Source organism: Aulonocara stuartgranti, assembly GCF_965226115.1.
Source record: "Aulonocara stuartgranti genome assembly, chromosome: 16".
NCBI lineage: Eukaryota > Metazoa > Chordata > Actinopteri > Cichliformes > Cichlidae > Aulonocara > Aulonocara stuartgranti.
In genome coordinates this window covers 622,695-635,000 of record NC_138952.1, presented here as the reverse complement: position 1 = coordinate 635,000, position 12,306 = coordinate 622,695, and the positions used below count along the sequence as shown (strand labels likewise).

General features: G+C 44.4%; 1 protein-coding gene across 1 annotated transcript in view; it reads right to left on the bottom strand.

Annotated features, from left to right (window-relative positions):
- Positions 1–4,391, bottom strand: part of mylka (myosin, light chain kinase a) — a 46,137-nt gene extending 41,746 nt beyond the window's left edge. Inside the window, exon 1 of the mRNA XM_082509144.1 lies at positions 4,045–4,391. The gene's annotated coding sequence lies outside the window, so the exon portion shown is untranslated. The remainder of the gene's footprint in view (positions 1–4,044) is intronic.
- Between the last annotated feature and the right edge of the window lie 7,915 nt (positions 4,392–12,306).

Here is a 12,306-nt window from a genome sequence, read left to right as displayed (position 1 = left end):
GTGAACACAGGTTAGATGCTGCAGTTTCTGGATACATCGATCAGGAACAAGAACGTGAAGATGAAAGATCAGCGAGACTGCTGTGTGAAGATGTTTGAGTTGATGATGATGAAGGTTAAAGATGTCCAATGAGCCGCCACAGTCCCATGAACTGATTAAATGTACCGAAACCTGCAGAGGAGAACGTGCTGGAAATGCTGCAGAGCACCAACAACCAGAGATGGGCAGTAACGCGTTACTGTAATCTGATTACTTTTTTCAAGTAACGAGTAAAGTAAGGGATTACTATTGCAAAAACGGTAATTATATTACCGTTACTTTCCCGTAGGAACGCTGCGTTACTGCGTTACTAAAACCGTGATTTTTTTGCAAGAATGTCTCATGACAGTGACGTAAGCGAGTGCGACGTTCGTGACAACAGCTGTGTGCAGATCAACAGTGGATCATATATCGAGTGCAGAGAGAGTATGAGCGTGCAGCGTTTAAAGCGTGGAAGTACTGACCTTACTCTGAGTTTGATTCCATAAAAAGTGACAAAAACATTAGTGTCCACTGTGCGTGGGAAGAAAACTTCTTTTTACAGCGAAAAAACCCCTAAACTTCCAACAAGCACCGAGTAGCTACAACGTAATGGGAAACTCACAGAGAAACTCGCGGATTCTTCCACTGACCGCGGCACACCTGCACCAGGGTAACCCTCCGCCTGCCCCACTCCTGCTTTACAGGTGAAAATAGAGCAACAGGTCCGCTGAGTCTTTGACTTTATTTATTTTCTGCTGTGTTTTACTTGCATCTATTTGAAAGACTGAGTGTAAACACACAAAATATTTTATTTTATGAGCTGGAATGTGCAGAAAATAGGTTTAAATGTTAAACTAATTTCTTCCAGTCAGAGAATGTTGCAGATAATTACATTTTTACATTTTAAAGATTAAAACTAATAAAACAAGTTTTAAAAAGAGACTTTTCCATTTGATTACATTTTGTATGATGGATTATGCAGAAAAAGTAGAATTGGGCTGAAAGATCTATCGCTTTATCACCTCTTCAGGTTGTAAATCGTGTTTTTAAAAAGTAACTAAGTAACTAAGTAATTAATTACTTTTGAAAATAAGTAATCAGTAAAGTAACGGGATTACTTTTTGGGGGAAGTAATCAGTAATTAGTTACTAATTACTTTTTTCAAGTAACTTGACCAACACTGCCAACAAAGATACAGAAGAAGACAGCATTCAAACAGGAAGGCCTGCGAGAGCTCTGAAGGTCACAGAGAGCCTGAGTGAAGCTTTTCTCACAGATGGTGTCACGTCGGTGGAGCGACACAAACAGCAGGAAAACAAAGAGAAGCTGACAGAAGATCAAGAAGATCAATAACACAGAGATAACAGAGCAGCGACACATGAATGTTTGCAGTCAGCAGCTCAGCTCCACCCTGAGTGGCAGAGAGAGAGAAAGACTGAGCGGAGCTCACTCGCCCATCTGCGCTTGTCATTAGCAGAGTTCATTATCAGGAGCAAAAACTGTTTCCTGTTTGTCATGCTGAACCAACGCAGCCAAATAACACAGAAGCCTCCCCTCAGTCGGAGCTGCTAACTCACTTTCTAAAGTTCAAAGTTCAAACTCTGACTTTCAACAGCTGCACTCGGCTGCTGGGTCACATGACCTGATGCAACATCAGCTCTACCAACAGAGCAGAGCTGTGAGGAGGAAGTCCTGAGACCTTGCAGCTGAATACCAGCTCTGTGATTCTGTCAGCAGGTCAGCCCTCACTACCTGTGAGCAGCTTGTTTTACACAAAGCCTGCAAATATTTCACTAAATATGGAGAACATGATCCAAACAGCAGATATTTCCACCGAGTAGAAATGTTTTCACAGTCTGACCCCGCCCACCCCACCATGACCTCATCGATTCAAATCCAAACATTTCCCGGAGTGGTCTGTAAATATGCTTCAAGTCTTTTCTCACTGTACGTGTGTGTGTGTTCATGTGAAACTTTGATTTTGCTGTTTCTGTGTAGCCTGAAAGCATTTGTGGTGATGAACGTGTGTTTGAACAGACAGGTGAGCTGCAGCGTTTACAGCCAGCCTGCACTCAGAGACAGGAATCAGCTGCTCACTGCGATCACGCAGACTTCTTCTCACAGTGAAAACCTTTATGAAAAGTCAGAGAGTTAGCACTCATCCCAGACCTGCTGCAGGAAGACAGCTGCTACCATCGGTCATATTTAAAGTCAGTTTGCATTTAATGTGAGGAACGAGATGAGTGAGGCTCAGACACGATGAGACGCCAGCCTGAGACAGGAAGCAGCAGAAGATAAGAAGAGATCAGATCAGGCATCAGGCTGTGAAATCAAAGCTGCAGGTGAGTTCACGGTGCTCTGAAACTTCCCAGCAAACTCCGGTCGGTCTGAGGTCGGCTGTTTAATCAGAGGAGATTCCTTCACGTCAGTCGACCGTTTCACAAACATCCTCTACAACTAAGCAGCAGCAGGCCGAGCTTCTGTTTCCCACATTCACCCTGTAATATCACACACTGTGCAGCAGCATCAGCACTGCATCTCCACTGAGACACAGAGGCGTGAAACATCAAGCAAACACCAGACATACATCAACATCCCAAGAACGTCCTGACAATATCCCAACAACATCCCAACTACGTCCCAACGACATCCAAACAACTTCGCAACAACATGCAGACATGGATCTGTGCCTGGAATTTAGATACTCTGCCCTGAAATGCAGGAAGTCTCACAGTGACTGAGTCTGAAATCCTTCATGGAGCTTTAAAAAGACGTCCGAGTTTGATGGTGAGGATTAACTGATGATTTTAGATGTCGTGTTCAGTTTTGATTGTGTGAAGGAAACCTCCACCAGTGCTGAGGAACATCTACAGGTGGAGGAGCAACACCTGCTGACCCGAGCTGCTGGCAGCTCCCTGCCTGAAGAGGCTTCAGCATCTTTACTGGATTTTCTCTCAGATTTGATTTTGTTCTTGTTTAAACTCTGCTCGAGGTTCAGACAGACGCAGGCTCCACTCTGATCTGATAACCTTTTGTTATTGACACTCTGATATTCATTAACATTAAAAACCTGCAGCATGAGGTCTGAAAGGTTTGAGCGGTCCTTACAGTCGCATCAAGCTGGCTTCATTCTGTAGGACTCAGTGCTGTAGTGACACCACAGCAGTAACACAGCACTGTAAAGTATAAAAGTCTGTGACTATGATGAAGTATTTCTTACATCAGAGGGTAAAATGATTATTACTGCAGGATTAATGTGGAGCTGCTTGGTTTCATCATCAGTCTGTGGCTGAGGGGTCGTTCACCTGCTCATCGTCTTCATAACCGACCGCTTTGTATAAATTCAGAGATCATAGCCCACCACACTAACTGCACTTTGATTCATCTTAAAACACTGTGCACAGAGATATCACAGAGGTCAGAGGTCACCACACTGATGATACAGACAGAAGAAAGCAGAGACTCAACAACACAAGGAGTGAAAATAAGATGAGATAATAACTGAGGTCAACTTTAGTGCCAAACATGAAGAAAAGCTAAAGATGAAAGTGAATGAGGGACGAGGTGATCGTTCAGAGGATGGTTTCAAACTCTGACGCAGCTCCTCTGAACTGATTTAGTTTACAAAGTAAAAACATTAAAATTATCAAAGAGAAAAACATCAAAGCGCCACATCTGCACAGAGTTTAACATCTGGCCTGAAACATGTTTGCAAACCTCAAACTAATCGCTCTGATTAATCGGCTGATCATTAAACTGTTGTTTGAGTCTGTGACGCGTGCAGCAGGAGAGAGAGCAGAGAAGAAGAAGCAGCTCTTCAGCTGCTCTTTATCTCTGATGGACGTCTCAGTATTAAACACTAATAAACTGATCTGGGCTCAGTGTTTGTTTAACCAGCAGGAGCCTGGTGCAGCGCTGACCCCGCCCACCCCAGAGTCTGGGTGCGTTTGATTAAAACACAGGAAAAAGTCACATTTGAGTCTGAAGAACCACAGAGAGAAGAAGGAGAAGCAGTGAACTCACAGCTCTGATGTTCCTCTGATGGTTCTCCTCCTCTGATGGTTCTCCTCCTCTGATGGTTCTCCTCCTTTGATGGTTCTCCTCTGCGACTCCTGGAAAACAAAACAGACTGAGGAGCTTGTGTTCCTCTGCAGCAGCTTCACCTGAATAATCCGCTCATTCAGCACCGGGACTCCTCCTCTTCCTCCGGGCGGTCACTGCTCTGTGCTGCTGTGGGTGGGGGTCTCTGTGGGTTCAGGCTGTGGAGCTCAGGCTGCTGATTTGTGTCAGTGTGGCGCCATCTGCAGGTCAGTCTCGGTGCTGCACTCTGTAGCATGTGTGGGAGGAGTCCTGCTCCTCAGCCGCCACCCCCTCTGACATCATCCTGGAGTTCGTCATACAGACGTGTCTGAACATGAGAACTCCTCTCAGGTTCTTTACAAACCTCCAAAGAACCGAAGCAACAGGTTAAACAGAGTGTTTGTATCAGCTGTCTGTGCTTCATCAGAGGAACTTCATCATCCTCAGACTTGTTCACATAATGATGTGATGAGAGCACAGTTTGATTGGTTATCCACAGATTTAGGAATCATCCATCCATCTTCTTCCGCTTACCCAGGGCCGGGTCGCGGGGGCAGCAGCCTCAGCAGAGAAACCCAGACTTTCTCCCCAGCCACCTCCTCCAGCTTGTCCATGAGACCACCAAGGTGTTCCCAGGCCAGCCGAGAGATATAATCTCTCCAGCGTGTCCTGGGGCTGCCCCGGGGCCTCCTCCCCTGATTTAGGAATCATTTAAACTTTGTATGAAACAATACACAGAAAGGAGCATGAAAGGAGCACTTTTTAATTAGAGTTCAGCATCAAGTCTCAGTCCCCAAATCACGGCTGAAACTGAGGAGACCGAGCGTTCTCTATCGTGGCTCCTGAGCTTTGCAATAATCTTCCTCTTCACATTAGGCGATCGACATCAGTGCTGGTTTTTAAATCCAGATTGAAAACACATTTTTATTCACTGGCTTTGACTCAGTGGTTGACTGACTTGTATTTTATTGTTTTCGCTATGTTTATTATTTTATTGTATTTATTATTCTTATGGTATCTATTATATTTCTGTTGTTCAGCACTTTGGTCGGCCTTGTGTGTTTTTAAAGTGCTATATAAATCAACGATGATGAAGTCAGTTACACTGTTGGGACACTTTTTGTGGATACGTTTATTTCCCATCATTCAGCAGAGGCAGCAGGGCTGTAGTAATATTATTAAGGTGGAACCTCTCCCTCACCGTGGCTGACTGTATAAAAGAGAATAATGGGCGTTATGTTATTGTCAAAGGAAGTTTGACATCAGAGTTTGTGATAATGAATGTTTACCCACCAGAGCATCCCTCTGATTTTCTGATTCACATGTAAAATCAACTTCTTGTTCCTTTTTCTTTCATCTAAAGAGTGCAGCGGTGTTTTTAACCCAGTGCAGTTTATTATCGTTGTGTACTCCGAGGTATTTATAGTCCACATCGACCCCCTCGATTGAAACAGGGGTCACAGGTTTCCTGGTCCTCCTAAAGTACGTTGAGCTGTAAATAATTCTCTCGCACCACGTGACAAAGGAGTTAACCACAGCCCGCTACTCTGACTCATCACCCTCACCGATCCACCCAACCACCGCAGAGTCATCAGAAAACTTCTGAAGATGCCAGGTCTGTAATCCTGGGGCCAATGGGATGGGGCGTCTTTGGTACAGGAACGAGGCATGATGTCTTCCACAGCAATGGGACCCTCTGTAGACTCACACTCAACATGAACAGTTTATGAAAGACTCCACAAAGCTGGGGGAGCAGGCCTCGAGGACACGGGACTCCCACTGTCTGGTCCAGCAGACTTGTGGAGTCTCCTCATCTGTCTCTGAACCTGGTCATGAGTGAAAGTGAGAGGGGGGGGAGGGGTGTCAGGACTTTTACAGGAGGCTATGATGCAGTGTGGAGACAGTGGGTGGCTGTGGACTGCAGGCTGACCACAGGTAATGCTGTGGGGGGAGCAACATTCACTGCAGTGTCCAGTCTGTTGTAAAACACATTCAACACGTTAGCTCTGTCCTCACCACCCCCAGCTCCTCTGCTGTTGGATGGTCTTCGTGCCATTCCACACCTCTGTTATGTTGTTCTGCTGGAGTTTAAACTCCAACCTTCTGTCACGGTTGCCGATAGCCAACTGCGGGGATGTGAGGAAAAGGAGGACCCAGGCGTGGAGCTCTGAATGTAAGCAGTGCGTTTATTTACAGTGCAGTAAATGACCAGTACATAATAAATCCCCGGAGCTCCCTAGACTCCTGTGTCGTGTCTCACTCAAACGTCCGTGCTCGTGCTCTCCGCTCCCGTGTTACCGCACATGCCATGCATTCTGCTCCACGCTCTTCCTGCAAGGAAACAACAGAGGCAGCCGTCAAACACAACTCCTGCGGGCAGACACGACACTAGTCTAGTCTAGTCTAACTTGGAGTGTGGCAGGGACTTCAGGTGTGGCCAGTCCTCCAGCAGGGCCACACCCATCAGGCCTGAAGGTGCTACAGAAAGCAGCTGTACATACACACACATACCTGCCTACATACAAATGTGGACACAGAACAGTAGCACAGTATCACATATAGCACATATACTTCATAACTGCTCAGGGTCCTGGGTCGCTCAGACCCAGGGTCCCTGACACCTTCTCCTGTAACTGTCCTTATCCTCTCTGAACTCCGCCTTTATTAACACCTGAACTGTTCTCACCTCCTCTCTGTCGCCCCTCCTCTCATCATTGAGGAGAACCTCCTATTGTTTATGAGACATAGGCTGTGTCCCAATGACTGTATAAAAGATGGACGACGCGACCCCGCTTCCTCCCATTGTGCAAGAATGAAGACAAAATATCCCGCTTGTGGAGGCTGCCATCTTGCAAATTTGGAGCCAGAGTCTGCGCAGTAGTGACTTGAGGTGGAGCGACTGTGTAACGCGCCTGCCCACATACCCGCTGGATGTGACCGCAAACATGCCCCCCTACACTTTTTACGTAGCCCAGCTGCTCGAGTTTTTTTGCTGGTTTACCGGCGACTGACGACTTGTTTAATTAAGGTAAATACAACCACGTCACTGTTATAAAAAGACACACAGCTTATCATCTTATAGTTCTAAAATCACTCTGTTGTTAATTCGTTTGCTAGATTAGCCGCTAGCATGCGCACTGTGTTGGAGGCTAGTTGCTAGCTAGTTAGCGATGCTACACACCTGCTCAGAGGTGTGGACTCGAGTCACATGACTTGGACTCGAGTCAGACTCGAGTCATTAATTTTATGACTTTAGACTTGACTTGAAAAAATGTTCTCAGACTTGTGACTTGACTTGGACTTTTACACCAATGACTTGGGACTTGAATTGGACTTGAACCGGTTTACTTGAAAAGACTTGATATTTCACCCCAAATATAAAACTTAACATGCATATTATATAGAGATTGAAAATGTGATGTCATTCAGGGGTAAAACCGCAAAGGATTCTGGGAACTCGTGGCAAGAGGTACTAGCGCACGCAGGCTTTCAATTGAAATCAGTCACACAGCGATAAAAAGAAACACAAAAATGTCAAGAAGCTGTTGTATCATTAACTGCAATAGCCGGTCACATGACAGCCACGGGAAGCCGACGGGTAAAGAGAGTGTTTTTATCGGATTACGACGTTGAAGAGAAATTGTTCGAGCCATGTTTCCGAAGTAACAAAGACGCGACGGATGGCCTGGATTGCAGCCATTCAAAGACCAAATATAACGTCCCAGAACACTCCAGCTCACAGGTTAGTCTGCTCCAAGCATTTACACGAAGGTCAGTATTTTGTAGTAGTTAATGCGTCATTTTCATAACATAATTGGTGATATAGTTACAAGCAAGTCTGGCGCTGAACAGAAATGGTCGCGCTATGCTCCTTTATTTATTGTGCATAAATAGTGAATTGTCCTGACACAATATTGCGTTTCGCCTCTGTTATTATGGTACATTGACAAAAACATATACTTTTATTCACAGGATAAAACAGGTTTTTTGTATCACTAATTGCCCAGTACGATTACAGCATACAGTATTATTGTCACTGCTACATTTCTGTGATGGGTACCAGAAATTATTTCCACTACTAATTAATTACCGTTGAGCTCAAAGGTCCTATTAATAAACGGTTAAGGAATGTGTATTTATGAAGACGATTTGTGAGACTGGTAAACTTATGATACGTACGATGGTCTTTCGTTCTACACGGTGCATTTCAAGGTCCTGCACCCATCCGTCGGTAAACTGTACCTGGGCTTGTTGCAGTGACCTGAAGTTACTAAACTTCATGAGTGTATGCACTCACTCCAAGAACCGTATGATTATAAATATGCATATAAACATGCTACGATGAGATAGCTGACTTCATCTAACTAGCAAATGTTTTCCAGGCTACGTTGGTGATACAGTTTTTTTAATGTGTATGATATTTTTGTCATGCGATTTTAAAGCCGGTCCTACAACCGCATCCAAGAATAACATGCATCTTATCTCAGAACTGTCGGTGAAAATTATTCTTGGAGCTAGGTTTAATTGAGCTGCATTTTAAAGAGGTGCAATTTCACAATTTGTGTATATTTTCTAAGTTCACTATTTTGTCATGTGTTGAGAAAAACACAGATTTTAAAATTACATGGTCTAATATTTACATTTAGCATAACTGCAACATGCTTTTTTTTCGGGGGTTTTTAAAGACTCGAAAGGACTTGAAATTCAAAGTTTAAGACTTGTGACTTTACTTGGACTTTTACACCAGTGACTTGAGACTCGACTCGGACTTGCCTGACATTACTTGAGACTTGACTTGAGACTTGAGGATAAAGACTTGAGACTTACTTGAGACTTGCAAAACAATGACTTGGTCCCACCTCTGCACCTGCTACTCTAATAGTCTGTGTTATTGAAGGATTCAGGACTCCTTATGTTTTTTTATCCATTTTTAGACAGCGATGAGATCAGCTGCTCACTCTACAGAGGCCCAGAGTTACTGTTAATATCAAAAATATAATGCTGTCCTTTGAGATTTTAACATAAGACTGTGAGTGTAATGGATCTAAAACTGTTTAAATCTGCAGAGCCCTCTACAACCTGGTAACATGGAAACTTTAAAAAGAGCAGCAGAACTTTTCAGTAGTGTAGTCTAATTTGTTCTTTTCATTTAATAATAGAGTCCATATTGAGCCCTCAAAATTGAAATAAAGCTGATTCTTCTGTCCTCACACACTCAGGATCTGAAGTTCTTCTCTTGCATTTTTTCAGTGGATTAAAGTACACTACAGTACTTTAATCCATAGTTCCTGATTAATGAGGAGTTACTGAAGTACATGCTTTTAAAAAAGATGTTGCTCTCTTTACAGATGTGGCAAGAGACTGAAAACATGTTGTTGTTTGCACATATTTAATATTCAGCTCTGCACAGGAGCTGAAGCTGTTATGTGACAGCTGTGTGCAGACAGGAATAGGACCCAAGGTGCAGACTCCAGAGACAAACGTAAACTGAAACAGCTTTAATGCTGAACTCAAACATAACATAACTGGAAAAATCAAAATAAACTAACACCAGCGGACTGACAGAACACACAGCTAGGTAAACGGTAGATCACGACACAGACACAGAGAAACACAGGGCTTAAATACACAGAGGGAGCAATCAGGGAATGGGTAACAGGAGGGAAACACAGCTGGGGCAAATCAGGCCTAACGAGACAAGGGGAAGCGAAACCAGATACATAACATCAGACAAGGACCTTCAAAATAAAACAGGAAACATGACACAGACTGAACTAAAGACACAGACTCACACGCACTGCAACAGAGGGAACAGAGACGTGGGACCAGGGCAGACACTGACTGGACACGGGGATATAGGAACTAAGGATACACAGAGACGCGAACTAGACAAGGGGATACAGCTGACAGGGGAGACAGAGCAACTAGAGAAGACAGAGACATAAACCATAAGACAGAACTCAAAAAGAAACCAAAGACTAGAAATTATAAATAATAAACTCAAAAACCCTGGGTCAACGACCCAGGCCTCCTAACAGAAGCAGGGTGCAGCCTGTTGCTTTTACAGTATAATACTTGTAATAAAAGTACAGTAACAGTAATTAGTGACTGAGTAGCCTGGGGCGTTTCTCTTGATTTCTTTAGTAAATTTCTTTGGTAAATTCATTCACCTGCACGGGTTAGCTAAACAAACCCTGACAGCCGAGTGCTCATTTTAGCTAGGACGGTAGTTACGGATTAGCTTACAAACACATTTAACTTACCGAAACAGTGCAGCAGGGCCTCGGGTCCTTCTGTCGGGTAGTCCAGTTTACTGAAGAACACCTCAGGCTGTCAGGTTAAAACACTCGGTCGTGTTTTCGTAGCGTAAACGCTGGCCCTCCTGTCAGAGCCTACGCTCTATCTGTCTGCTATTCCCAAACAGAGATACGCAAGTTTCTCCATGACTGCAGCTGCCAGTCAAAGCTACGATAGCGTTACACCCCAATTTAACATCACCGCGGTAGGAATTAGAATCAAACTTATGGGAAAGGAGACCCCTTGAACATCAATCAGCGTGATGAGAACTATTGAAAACAAAAGACAGAATCTTTGGAAAAAATTTATCTGAGGAGAATTAATTTATTTTAGTCTGACCCCAGTCCCATCCGCTAACATGGAGGAGGCGGGGTTTATGACCTATACTGCAGCCAGACACCAGGGGGCGATAGAGACGTTTTGACTTCGCGTCCTCCATGTTTTCTACAGTCGATGCTGTGTCCCAATAGACTATAGCTGTGTCCCAAAACGTCGGCTGCATCCTCCGGAGTTCGCATTTGAAGGAGTCGACGAAGGCTGTCCCAATTCGTCGACTCCTTCAAATGCGGCCTACAAATGCGTCCTTCATTTCCCCGAATTTGAAGGATGGGTCGGGTGTGTCCTTGTCGATATTTTCCCCCCCGCGCCTCAGAGCAAAAGAGAAAAGGGATTCAAATTTTATATTTCTCAGTATCTGTAAACAGCGGTCCCTCGTTTATCATCTCAAACCAGGAAGTTAGCATTTTCTCGTGCACAGGGTCTATTAAGAGACCGCACGCTAGAAGTACGCATTTTAAGTGCGATTACGTCACCGCCACGCGACGACGGCTGTCCCAATCGAAGTGTACTTCAAATGCATACTCCAAATGTGCCATCGATTTCCCCAAATATCAAGCGTGGTCCGGTGCATGCTTCGTGGTCCCATATATCCCACAATTCATAGCGCGGCGGTGGGTGTGGATAATTTTTCCGCAAAATACGGCAGAAGGGAGCAGCCGACGAGTGAACTGTCAAAAGTAAGTACTGAAGATTATGTCACTTATTCATGTGCGAATGTTTAATAACGAAGAACATTAAACATTCCTGTTGGCCACATGTTGGCAAAGTTATGTGACATTAGTGACGTTTGTACTAACTTTGTTTTAAAGCCTTTACTTTAAAGTATACGCCGTTCAATAGTCGACCTTAATCTGACAGAGAATGTGATGATTCTGTGGATAATTAAAGTCAGTCATATATCCACAAACACAACAAGCTGAAAGTCAGTGATGCTGCTCAGTTTGCAGTCCTGAACATCACGGCACAAGCAGGATTCACTGCACTGTTAATGTGAGCTGTGTTATATTGCTGCCTCTGTTCGGTGGTGTCGAGCCAAACGGACTTTAACGTGTGTTTGAACGAGCTGACGGTTCACTCGTTAAGCTGAAAGAAAGATGCTTTAATCACAGCAGTCACACATGTGTCCACTGCACCATCTGGAACTCTTCTTGTTTACACTCGTAATAACACAAACACTAAATCCTGCTTCTCTGGTGCTGTTGTGTAGCAGTGTGTACACCTGAGACTGCCACCTGTCTGTCTGTCCTGCACTCTCTCTCTGTTTCTTTCTCTCTGATTGTGGAATAAAAGTATGAACATGTGTTTATAAGTTACACTTGTGTTTGAATCCTGCAGCTTATCACACATTTGATTTCCATGTGTGACGACTGCAAGTGTCCAGAGTGAGGACAGACTGAGGGACCCACTGCTGCACATCATCTGTGAGGCTTTGCAGCCCTGATGATCCACCAGGACAAACTCAGCAGTGTGTGAGGAAGAGGAGGAGGAAGAGGAGGACAGGGACAGGTGCTGCTAGGGCGAGACAGACGTCTCTCACGGAGTCCTTTAGTGCTGCAGGCAGGCAAGGTG